This window comes from Euprymna scolopes, chromosome 9, assembly GCF_053919585.1.
Source record: "Euprymna scolopes isolate OS-2025 chromosome 9, ASM5391958v1, whole genome shotgun sequence".
Lineage (NCBI taxonomy): Eukaryota > Metazoa > Mollusca > Cephalopoda > Sepiida > Sepiolidae > Euprymna > Euprymna scolopes.
In genome coordinates, this window is record NC_136490.1 from 131,657,063 (window position 1) to 131,670,514 (window position 13,452).

Below are 13,452 nucleotides of genomic sequence, written 5' to 3' on the forward strand. Positions count from 1 at the left end.
GAGGAGTTCTATCCTCGATATATCTTTCTTGCTTCAATAAATCTTTTTCTTGTGAAGTTTTACGAAGTTGTTTGCTCGTTTATTCAGTAGCTTGTGTTGAAATATTTATCAGAAATCATGTCACAGAAACATTTTTTTTCTTCGTCACTGTATAAAAAAAAACGAAAAAAAAAGACATTATTTCCTGCACCAGATTCTTTTGACCCGTGTGGTGGATATCCTAGGAAAAAGAACGCGAGAGACACGGATAGCAGTTCGTCGTAAATGACTTGAAAACCAAAGTCACTAAAAGTTTGCTCCCCCCCCCCACTTCTTGGGGAAAATGACGCCAGAACGCACACTCATGCGAACAGGAGACAAGTAATTCGAGGGACAGTTAATTCCGCGAAACAAGAGAACTTTTACTAAAAAAAACAAAACAAAAAAAAAAAAACTTGCTTTCACGGCCAAAATGTAAGTACCCGTTTAAAGAATTCATTTACCTCCAGGTTATAGGTTATACACACAGGCACACACACACAACAAAAAAAAAAAACACCCACACACACATATTGTCCATTTTTTTTTTTACCACTGCTCTTTTGAACCATTTTTCTAGTTTATTTTCTTGTAAAATTATTTTTTTCCTCTCTCTTTTTAGCCTGTTGAATATTTTTCTTATTTTTGCCTCTGTCTAAATATTTTCCCTTTTTCTTACGTGGTCCTTCGATAATGTCCTAGTATCTGGATAGTTTATTTTTTTTGTCTATTTTCCTCTTAAAATGACAACATTGCCCGCCTTTGCCGGTGACGTTCGAGTTTGGTTTGCCCAATTCGAATCATATTTTGCTGCGAACAACGTTTCGGAGCAAACACAATTACATATTTTATTTAGTGCTTTCCCCGTGTCTTTGACTCCTGTTATCAAGGACTTAATAACTGACACCCCCCTTAATGCTACATATGACAGCATAAAGCGGGAGGTACTGCTCCGGACGTCAGTCTCGGCGGAAAAACGTTTTGAAACGTTGGTCCATGACGAACATTTAGGGGACTGCAAGCCAACAGAATTACTCCGTAGAATGAGGGAGCTGGCAGAAGATGTACCCCTGACAGTACCCTAATTAAGCAGCTTTTCTTTTCAAGGCTGCCGGCGCAAGTAAAGGCAATACTAGCGCTTACGATAGAGAAACATTCCGTCGACGTAGTAGCAGTGTCGGTGGATAAAGTAATGGATTTTGTGAGAGGGCCTACCACCGCGGCGATCCCTCGGCAACAGGCTGAAGTACCCGCGGGCCCTGCGGCGGATAGAAATATAATGCAAGAAGCAACATCGGTGGCTATACTTACAGCCATCGAACGCCTCACCAGAGACGGGAGTAAGCTGAACATGGGCAAGCCACATTTGCCCCGACGCCACTACAAGAGCTGTTCGCCATCCCCACATCACCGCCGTCACTCTAGCAAACCAGGACTATGCTTTTATCAGTCGTTTTGGCAAGGACACACGGCGCTGTAAAATGCCCTGTTCGTATTTGAACCAGAGTAATGATTGTCGGGAGAACTGAGCACGGCACATTCTCCACAGACCACCCACAACCGATCCTATTTTATCATTGACTCCTTATCCCAAGCGCGTTGCTTGGTTGATATAGGAGCAGCTTGCAACATTTGGCCTCTGAAACTCCTCACAGAGAAGCCGCCAGTTTCACCCATCTCACTGCAAGTAGTAAATCACTTCCCCATCCCCACGTACGGTCAAATTTCATGTTCTCTGGACTTAGAATTACGGAGAGACTTTACATGGGGTTTTACTGTAGCGGATTTACCTTACCCCATCCTAGGCGCGGATTTCTTGCATCATTTTAATTTAATGGTAGACATGCGCAGACGTCGGTTGATAGATGCTAGTATGGCACTTTCCGTCCCTGGCATAATGCAAAATATCCCATCTATCAGCCTGGTATTTTTCATTGCTGCTACCCGGAGTTAACAAATTTCGTGGTGAGTAAACCCACGCACACCACAAAACACCACATCGAGACCACAGGTGCTCCTGTGTCCTCACGCCCTCGTCACCTCCCTGCTGATAAACTTAAAGCAGCGAAGACTGAATTCAATCATATGCTACAGTTGGGAATAATACTCCACTCGTCCAGTCCATGGGCTTCCCCTTTGCATATGGTCCCAAAACGTGACGGAGATTGGCGTCCGACTGGGGACTACCGACGACTCAATGCCATGATGATACCTGATCGTTACCCAATCCAACACATACAGGATTTTGCTTCCTCGTTGCATGGTTGTAAAACCTTTTCCATACTAGATTTGGTCAAGGCTTACCATCAAATCCCAGTGAATCCGGCCAACATATCAAAGACGGCAGTAACAACTCCATTCGGAGCGTTTGAATATTTAACTATGCGTTTCGGTTTACGTAATGCCGCTAGTACTTTTCAGCGCTTCATGGACGAAGTAGTGTGTGATTTGGACTTCATCTATAACTATATAGACGACATTCTTGTGACAAGTGCCTCACCTGAGGAACACATCACTCACCTCCGCCTACTGTTCGAACGGTTTCAGCAATACTACAATACTAGGTGAGGATTAACCCTGGTAAATGCGTTTTCGGTGCTTCGTCACTAGTTTTCCTGGGCCACATTATCAGCCCAGACGGTATATCTCCGTACCGGAAAAGGTGAAGGCTCTGCAAGACCTTTAACCACCTACTTCACTTCGCCAACTAAGGCACTTCCTCGGTCTGTTGAACTACTACAGACGCTTTATCCCACACTGTGCGGACCTTCTAGCTCCTCTTTCTGACCGGTTACGTAACAGAAGAAAAATGAGCAAATCTCACTTAATGAGGTCCAGCTAAAAGCTTTCAATGAAGAGAAAACAAAGCTAACAACAACATCTCTACTTGCACACCCTGTACCCGATGCCTAGTTTTCACTGATCGTTGACGCATCAGGCACAGCTGTAGGTGCAGTGTTGCAACAGCAGCACCAACAACAGTTACAACCTCTTGCATACTTTTCACGACAACTGAAACCGGCAGAACAACGTTACAGCACGTTTGGCCGTGAACTGCTGGCAATATACCTTGCAGTGAAACACTTCCAACATTCGCTCAAGGCTTGTCAATTTGTGATCTACATTGATCACCGTCCGCTTACATATGCACTTTGTTCTAAGCCGGACAAATATTCTCCCCATGAAATACGCCACTTGGATTTTGTTTCGCAATTTACCAGCGATATCCAACATATCTCGGGTGAACAGAATGCAGCGGCAGACGCCTTGTCTCACCTTCCCATTAATTCTTTGTCCTCACCATCAGATATCGATTTACAGCAAATGGCCTTAAACCAGCCTGGTCTGGGCACGTTGGATCCATCGTCACCTGAATTTGCAACTTGCAAATTTGCATACCTGCCCATACCTACCTCAGACACGCAGATCATCTGTGACACCGCAACGGATTCACCTCGACCATTTGTTTCAAAGACTACTCGTAGAGTTGTTTTTGACATTTTACACAACCTGACACACCCCGGATGCAAAGCCACAGTGAAGCTGATTACAGCTAGATTTTTCTGGCCAAATATGAGGCGTGATATCACTGCCTGGACACGTTCCTGTGTATCCTGCCAAAAGTCAAAGGTACACTAGCATATCCGTGCACCCCTTGGAACATTCAGCACCCCAGATGCTCGGTTTAGCCATGTTCACATAGACTTGGTTAGACCTTGACTGGTCAGTCAGGGATTTACGTATCTCCTGACCTGTATAGACCGTTTCACACGGTAGCCTGAAGCCATTCCCCTCACAGACATTTCGGCTGAGTCTGTAGCGCGAGCCCTTATATCAGGCTGGATATCACGTTACGGAGTTCCCACCACCATCACCACTGATTGTGGCATGCAATTCGAATCCCACCTATTCCGGGAACTGTCCAGGATCCTAGGGATCACACGCATTCAGACAACGAGCTATCACCCAGCTTCTAACGGGATGATAGAACGCTTCCATCGCCAATTGAAAGCAGCATTACACGCTTACCCTGACCAACAGTGATGGAGCGAGTACTTACCGGTCGTCCTTCTTGGCTGTCGTGCCTCAATCAAAGAGGACTTGGGATAGTCTTCAGCCGAACTAGTCTATGGAGCACCTCTATCATTGCTAGGTCAGATGCTGACCACGATAGAGGATACAACAACTGACTCAGCTCTGTATGTCAGCAGACTACGAGCCTATCTCAGTAAGCTACCACCGATGCACCCTAGGGAGCAGACCATAAAATCTTTGGTCCCGAAGGACATATCAACATGGACTCACGTGTTCCTTAGAAAGGACGCAGTAAAAGCTCCCCTAACTCCACCCTACACTGGCCCTTATCGCGTGCTTTCACGCATTGATAAAACTTTTATCCTCGACATTAGTGGTAAAAAAGAGACAGTTTCCATAGATAGGGTAAAAAGAGCCTTCTGGACACATTAATACATGAGCCACACATTCCTCCAACATACACACAGCATCATCATACACCTGAGGTAAATGCTCCACGTGAGAACAGTTATGTGACCATGTGGCCGACGGGTACATTGGCCAAAGAAACTATGTAAAACTGTATATTTCTGTTAAAAAAGAAAGTTTTCTTTCTCTCCTTTCTACAAAAAAGAACGTTTTATATATATAAAAAAAAAAAATAACGCAAATATTCGCCAACTTTTTACAGAAAACTAAGAACATTTTTTTTTCTTCGTAAAAACGAAAATAACGTGAATAAATTGACATTTTTATTTAATTTTTTTTTTTGCTATTTGTCTGCTATCTTTTTCTGTCGGCTTTCAGCCTAAGCAGGGAGTTATGTAGCAGAAACAAATAGAACTCTTTTCTTGTGCTTCAGTGCTTCCCCTGACTCTGCGATATGGCACATACTGAACAATCAGAGACATAGCGCAGGGATCTTCCTTACCCCTTAAGGAACTATAACTGCTTCCATCCCGGACGAGAAAAACTCTTCCCTTTTCCAGTGAGACATCAAAGAGAGCGGACCTGTTTCCTCACTCTCTCTCTCTCTCTGCCTACACCGGTATCGACGATTCCCACTTGGGAATAACTACCGGGCAAAGGCAGGCGAGTTCTATCCTAGATATATCTTTTTGGCATCTTACCCTTGCTTCAATAAACCTTTTTCTTGTGAAGTTTTACGAAGTTGTTTGCTCGTTTATTCAGTAGCTTGTGTTGAAATATTTATTTTATTAGGGAGTGCCCGAAAAGCATTAACTCAACTCCCTAAAACACCACAAATTAAAAACAGTACTTAGAGTAATATTTATTAAAATAGATTAAAAGGTTAATATTATCTTTCACTACAACAGAACAGTAACACCGACCACTAATTTGTTGTTCTTGGAGGGGGGGGGGATATTCGATGTTGCAGACCACAAATAATCAAATCCGTTGCAAATTTACGGTTTGCATGGTATTAACCCCTTTTAATTGATCTAAAATTGTTTTCACGAGCTGTTTACAAAAGCATATTTTGTTTTCGTTCATTCTTATTTGGGGGGGGGGGTATTCAAATATAGAACTTGTGTACTTTAACAGGTGCGTCTGCAGTTTAACTAACCGTTTTTCCATGGAGGCGCGCCACAACACACCCGCCCCTGCCTCTCGGTTAGTTAAACTGCAGAAGCACCTGTTAAAGTACACAAGTTTTATATTTGAATACCCTCTCCCCCAAAAAAGAACGAAAACATAAAATATGCTTTTGTAAACAGCTCGTGAAATCTTATTGACAGCAATATTTTTACTCTTACATGAAGTGAAAACTTTATTTTATGAAAAATATTTCTTGTTATTTAGAATGTCCGCCATGTATTCATATACCTTGTGAAACGTCAAGTGACTACGCGCATGCATGAGCGCATTTTAGTAAGAAAGTGAAAATGAATATAATTAAGAAAGTGAAAAAAATTAATGTAATTAAGAAAAGTGAAAAAAAGATTGTCCGTTCTTATATCGGAAAGCGGAAAAATATCCGGAAGGATGCGGGTGGGGGTTCATTTCTGTATTGAAGCCGAAAAATGTTTTGAGGCCATGTTTTGGCTCTTTTGGCTGTTTTTCCAAAAATGGGAAACAAGATGGCCGCCAGCAAAAACAATAGTGATTACGTTGGATATTGAATGTCTTCAAATATGAATAACTGCGAGTTTGCGCAAAAAATACATGGGATATTCGTTCTCAGCGTATCCGAAAACCTACCTAAGTCGACAAATTAGAGGTGAATGCGGAGGGGTCGGTAAACTAAAAAAAATACCTTACCTTAGTTTTTGCAACAGATTGCCGATGTTGCGACCTCGTGTAAAAACAACAACCCTGTACCAAGGTCCGGTAGTTTCGGGGAATAATAGTAATAGTAGATCCGAAAGGATCTTGATAGGGAAATTTAAAAAATAACGCTTGGGCTGTCGAAGAGAAGAGGAAAAAAAAAACCCCCCAAAAAAACGTGTGAACCAGCGCTCCCTCCGCTCGTCTGTCATAAAAGGAGATCGGTGGTTTTCACTGAACCAGAACCACCGATCTCCTTTTATGACAGACGAGCGAGCGCCACGCGAAACTGATTACAAAGAAAATTAATCGTTAGCAAGGCACTTGCTTCTTAGTCTCAAGCATCTCCGTCAGGAGCTGCAGGAAGGTGAGTACCGAAACTTTTTCTGACAGTTTAGAAAAAACAAAAAAACATGGGTACCGTTGTAACTAAAAACTGAGCACCGCTTCTTCAAACGATTACAAAATTTTTTTTTTTTTTTTTCATAATCTGGTTAAATTAGTGTGCAATTAATAATAATCCAGTGAAAAAATTTCAAAAACCTATCAGTATAGAAATTATGCATGGGGGTGATGGTTGTACAACTCCGCCAAAATTTCATTTAATTTGTAGTATTTTTTTTTTTTTTTTTTTTTACAGCGGAAAAACACATTCTCATGAGAGCGCGTTGAAATCAGCCCTTATGGAATTTGGGTACTAATGCAGAGGAATTTAGGAAAACTCGTCCCCGGAAAACTCGCCCTCTTTTGCTAGGTAGGAAAACTAGTCCCTTATTGAATAAATACCGATTGAAAACACATTTTATGACCGTTCTTAAAGATATTGTCTTTAAAAGAGAATACATATCCCATAATATTTTTTTTTTTTTAATATTTTTACTTGTTTACTCTTGTTAAAAAAAAAAAAAAAAAAATTTAATTAATTTTTCTAAGTTTTAGTTTTCTACCTAGCTTTGAAAGTTTTTGGTCTTTCAACTTATTTTAAAGAGTTTATTTAGTTTAAAAAAAAAAAAAAGAAGAAAGTAATGTCGAGTATTACTTATGAACAAAAAATGTCCGACATAAGAGGATCACGTCTTAGGAGGATAATTGCTTAAAAATAGAAAATTAAAGAAAATATTAAGGTAGATATAGTTTTAAAACGAGCCCCACCTCCAAAAGAAAATAAATTTGTATATTTTTAGGTAATAATGCACATCCAATAATATTTTTAAAAATATTTTTACATGTTTATTGTTTTAAAAAAATTACATTAATTTTTCTAAGTTTTCGTTTTCTACCTAGCTTTGTAAGTTTTTGGTGTTTAAACTTATTTTAAAGAGTTTATTTAGTTAAAAAGAAATAACATGTAATGTCGCACTCGACATTACTTAATAAATAATAATAAAAAAAATGTCCGAAAATTAAAGAAAATACCGAGGTAGATATAGTTTTAAAACGAGCCTCCCCCACCTCCAAAAGAAAATAAATTTGTATATTTTTAAGTACTGCACAACTGCACAAGTGTCCCCGAAATTACTTTTAAACGATACCCTCTCCTCCTGACTTTCGAAATAATAACGTCATTATTTCCGCGCTGTACCAAAATCACATATGACCGTGTTTTCTTTTTTGTTCTTTTGTAATAACACAAGAATTATTTAAACTGAATTAATTTTTCTAAATAAAGTAATTACTTTCTTTGATAATACGTGTTTTCTATCTTTATTTTAATTTCGTAATGACACAAAAAGTGTTAAAACTAGAGTATTTTTTTAAAATAAATATTTGGTTTCGTTTTTCGTATCTTGACTCCGTGATCAAGGGTGTTTGTAGGGGTGTGTGGTGTTAAATAAAAAAGAAACCGGGGGGGGGGGGTAGGATCGAAGCCGAACCCCTGAGGCGAAGTTTGAAAATAAAATCGGCCAGCCAGAAGTGAAAGATGTTTGAAAGTCGTCGAGCGTTACGACGACGACGATGACGATGCAAGCATTGTTCCTATTTACAATTCCTCCCCACGGGACAGAGTTAGACACCAGGGTCGTTTTTTAACGCGGAGAAAAGGAACAAAAATAAAAATTGTCTCAGTCGTGAAGGATTTCTCCCCTACTGACAGAACAAGAAATTGAAGTGCAGCATCTGAAGAACAGATACTACACTTTGATCTTGTCCCGAAGGGCCAAGTCAAAGTAAGAAAAAACGTTTTAATTAAGCGGGGGGGGGGGGAACACACACAAAAAAATAACGTAAGGCAAACGAACGATTAAAACAGAAAAACGAACGAACGTTACGTGAAAAATGGCTTAAATAATACAGGGTTCGATATTTAAATTAAAAAAAAATCGGAAAAAAAAAAAAAAAACCATCTCACACCACGATTCGAACCCAAAACGTTTAGATAATGAACTAAGGCCTTAACTACCTAAGCTACAGCGACATATATAAAGTTTGTTCGGTTTATCAACTATTTAAAGTATGCATGCATTGTTGACCCCACCCCTGTCTGTTTGCGTCTCTCTCTCACTCTCTCTCTCCATCTTCCTTACTCTAAAGGCTGGAAAATGGCGTCTGGCTGTTTTTATTTTTAAAAACTTCGTTCGTTAATATTTTTTGTAAGCGTATTATTTTTTTTTACTTCACATGTTTGGTTTATTATTTTTCGTTTAACTATCGAGTCTTACTATTTTGAATGTGGTAATAACTTTGGTTATTATTATGCCATAGCGTAGAAGTTCATAGTTTAGCTTTAATTAATTTTTTTTACCGATAACAACATTTTTAAATTGTAAATTAAGACTGCCATTAGAGCTTGCTGACGTCAAGATCACGTGACATGACTCAGCGGGTTTTAAATACAAGTTCACCCAAAATGAATGGCCGCGTGTATACTTTTTGTAGAAGAGTTAGCGGCCGTATTTTTGGGGGCAGTTATAAATCGATTTAAAAATATGTAATGTTTAACATTAAAATGTCACTGCAGAAAATCGATCAGTTGACGCACTTCCGATGGTCACTTTGGGCCAATTTTTCGATATTTGTCGTCCGGAACGTGGGGCTTTCATATGAGACCAAGTTTGTGAATTTTTGTTGTGTCTGTCGAAAGTTTTTAGCAGACACACAAACATACATACATACAAACAAACATACACACATTTTCGCTTTTATATATATAGACTAGCGAGGGGTACCCGGCGTTGCCCGGGTATTTGTAGGTGTGTGTGAAAAAAAACATGTGCCCATGAAAAAAAAACAAAGCCTTGAGGACGCGCAGTTGGAAAATAATAAAGTGTGAAAAAAAAAAAAAAACAGGTGCTTGATTGACGTGACGGCGATAGGTATTCAGCAGTCAGCATTTTGTGCGGGACAGCTTTTAATGAGGTCACTAAATCGGTTTGTTTGTTTTTAAAAACCCGCTCCCTCGTCTTGAAATGAAAGCTACTGTCTGATATGACGAAGTCGACATTGGCCAAACTGGCTCTGGGCCTGTGATTAGAGTCGAGGTTTGCTTTTTTTATACCGAAAACCGAATGTAACGCATGCCAATGCAGGAAATGTGGAATAATTAACGTTTGAAAGTCAATAAAATTAAATAGACAGGCGAGCTCCGTGGGTAACTCTGAGATATTGCAATTTATAGATGATATAAAAAGTTTTAAGAAGTTGTGAAGCGAGCAAGTGCTTCTCTGAAAGAAGCCTTTTGTGGACATCAAGGAAAAGCGTACATACATGCACACATACATTTTCGCTTTTATATATATAGAAGATGGGGGTGCATAGTCTCTTTTAAAAACAATATCTCTTAAAGAACGTTAATAAAATGTGTTTTCCATCGATATTTATTCAATAAAGGACCAGTTTTCCTACCTAGCAAGGGGGGGGGGTCCCGGGTACGAGTTTTCCCGGGACGAGTTTTCCGGGCACCATATATCTATAATCTCGTCTCCAGAAAACTGGTACCCGGAAAACTCCCCCCTTTTTGCTAGGTAGGAAAACTGGTCCCTTATTGAATAAATATCTATTGAAAACACATTTTATTACCGTTCTTGAAGGAGATATTGTTTTTAAGAGACTATGCACCCCATAATATTTTTAAAAATTATTTTTAACTCTTGCTTAAAAGAAATAAACTTGATTACGGAGATATGAAAAACGAAACCAAATATTTATTTAAAAAAAATACTCTAGTTTTAACACTTTGTGTCATTACGAAACAAAAAGAAAGAAAACACGTATTATCAAAGAAAGCAATTATTTTATTTAGAAGAATTAATTCAGTTTAAATAATTATTGTGTTATTACAAAGCAACAAAAAAGAAAACACGGTTTTATGTAATTTTGGTACCGCGCTGAAATAATAACATTATTTCGAAAGCCATTCTTAATATGGGAAGGAGAGAGTATCGTTTAAAAGTCATTTCGGGGGCACTTGTGCACTGTGCAGTACTCAAAAATATACAAATTTATTTTCTTTTGGAGGTGGGGGAGGCTCATTTTAAAACTTTATCTACCTCAGTATTTTCTTTAATTTTCGGACATTTTTTTTATGAAAAATTATTTACTAAGTAATGTCGAATGCGATGTTAAAATAAGTTTAAACACCAAAAACTTACAAAGCTAGGTAGAAAACGAAAACTTAGAAAAATCAATTTAATTTTTTTAAAACAATAAACATGTAAAAATATTTTTTTAAAATATTATGGGATGTGCATTATTACCTAAAAATATACAAATTTATTTTTTTTTTGGAGGGAGGGAGGGCTCGTTTTAAAACTATATCTACCTTAATTTTCTATTTTTGAGCAATTATCCTCCTAAGACGTGATCCTCTTATGTCGGACATATTTTGTTCATAAGTAACACTCGACATTACTTTTTTTTTTTTTTTTTAACTAAATAAACTCTTTAAAATAAGTTGAAAGACCAAAAACTTTCAAAGCTAGGTAGAAAACTAAAAGTTGGAAAAATTAATGTAATTTTTTTAAAACAGTAAACAAGTAAAAATATTTTTTTAAAATATTATGGGATGTGTATTTTCTTTTAAAGACAATATTTTCTTCAAGAACGGTCATAAAATATGTTTTCAATCGATGTTTATTCAATAAGGGACAAGTTTTCCTACCTAGCAAAAGGGGACGAGTTTTCCTAAATTCGTTTTTAACATTTCTTGTGTTATTACGAAACAAACAAACAAAAAGAAAACCCTTTTTGTATTATCAAATAATAAAACATTTTATTTAGAAAAATTGGTACTCTACGGGAAACGTGGACCCTGCATAAACGGTGGTTTATTTAATGATTGCTCCTCCAAAGCGCATGCGCAAAAGGTTTTCTTTGATTTATTTAATCACGAAAACTTTTTAAGGTACTATTTGAGGCCAAAAAAAGGGGGGGGGACCATTATTTGAATATGTATGAAAAAATAATTTAACAAATGAAAATAAAATGAAATAACAATAAAATAAAAACAAGCACTAAATAAAAGTATGAATCAAATTTACCCAAAGAAAAAAAATTTAAAAAATGGAAATAAATACACGTGCGATTAAAAATAAAGTCTGAGATATATACGAAGAAAGTGAAAGAAAACGCTTTGAGGGAGCAATCATTAAATAAAAACACTGTTTACGCAGGGTCCACATTCCCCGTGAAATACCCAAAATTGTTTTTATTAAAATTATACTTTCCTACACAGACTTGCACGAGCCTTTTCTAGTCTCACACAAAAACATGCGTTCACATCTGTTTGCGTACATACATTCACGTGTATACACACACACACACACGCTAACGTACACACATGTACTCACGTACGCGCACACATGGACAACGTCACTTCCCCTTTCAAAGGAAATCCACACATGCGCAAAAGACCACCGGAAACAATTATAAAAGCAAGAGCAATAAGCAGCATCTTCCCTTTTCGGGCCAACTCTCGAGCTGAGATGTTCGGCGAACCAGCCGCCTCCCTTTCGGGAGGCGCGCACCTGTGCCTCACGCCACTTGCTACTATGTGGAACAAAAAGCTAACAGACCGTATGTACACTTTATACGCTTTCTCTCTCCATGAACTGAATTGACTTTCTCACTCTCTTTTTCCCCTTTTTCTTTGGTCCATCAACCAGACAACTCATCTACAAATCATGTCTGAGAACAACTCCGTGTAGCTGACTGCTAAAATGGTGTGCAGTTTAACTGATGTCAACCCTCTGTCCTTTTCTTTGTCTACACGCTGGACTATCATTCCCATTTTACACTACATTACTCACTTCTCTTCCCACGCGCGGAGAAACGATAGTGACCCGAACGTGAGATGAACACACATTTTCTTTTTCCTTCTATACTACAAGTCCCGCAACAAATGATGGTTACACCTGCGCGGACATGAACACGTGTTATATCTAAAACATTCATTCTTTCAACAGTAAATAAACGACACGTTTATCTTATCCAGCAATTGAGTTTTTGTTTCCTTCATTCCATTCGTTTCATTATTTTCTTTTGTAACGGGATTAGGATTTATATATCCTAGTCCTCTACAGACTTTTAAAATAAATATTAGGCACTAGTGCAGAGAGTGATCCGGACGTAAATAATAACATTATTTAAAAAGCCATTCTTAACATGGGGAGGGTGTTTTGTACCTATTCTGTACTTTAACCTTACAATTGAATAAAAAAAAAAAAAAACATAAACCTTTAATTAAACTTGGAAATATGATTTAAAAAATAGCGCGAATCACTCTCTGCACTAGCACCAAATATTTTTATAATTATATATTGATACATTTTTATACAATAAATGTTTGGGTTTCCAAATATTTTTCTGTTCGGAAAAAAATTTTGTTTGTAACATATTTGACCAAGAAGAAATCGGAGTGATTGCCCTCTAAAAATAGCCGCTGTCTGCATACTGCACAAGTGCCCCTGTAATGACTTTTAAACGATACCCTACCCATGTTAAGAATGGCGTTCGAAACAATAACGTTATTATTTCAGCGCGGTACCAAAAATACATAAGTACCGTGTTTTCGTTTTTGTTTCGTAATAATATAAGAATTGTTTAAACTGAATTAATTCTTCTAAATAAAATAATTACTTTCTTTGATAATACGTGTTTTCTTTGAATAGGAAAACCCGTCTCCGGAAAACTCGT

At 38.0% G+C, this 13,452-nt stretch overlaps 2 protein-coding genes across 9 annotated transcripts in view; one reads left to right on the forward strand and one right to left on the reverse strand.

The window, feature by feature from the left end:
* The window catches only part of LOC145284844 (natural resistance-associated macrophage protein 2-like), a 131,039-nt gene that overhangs the window by 97,307 nt on the left and 20,280 nt on the right, over positions 1-13,452 (reverse strand). The window lies entirely within an intron of this gene.
* Positions 6,580-13,452, forward strand: part of LOC145284848 (uncharacterized) — a 67,829-nt gene continuing 60,956 nt past the window's right edge. Inside the window, exon 1 of the mRNA XM_080133843.1 lies at positions 6,580-6,688. The gene's annotated coding sequence lies outside the window, so the exon portion shown is untranslated. The remainder of the gene's footprint in view (positions 6,689-13,452) is intronic.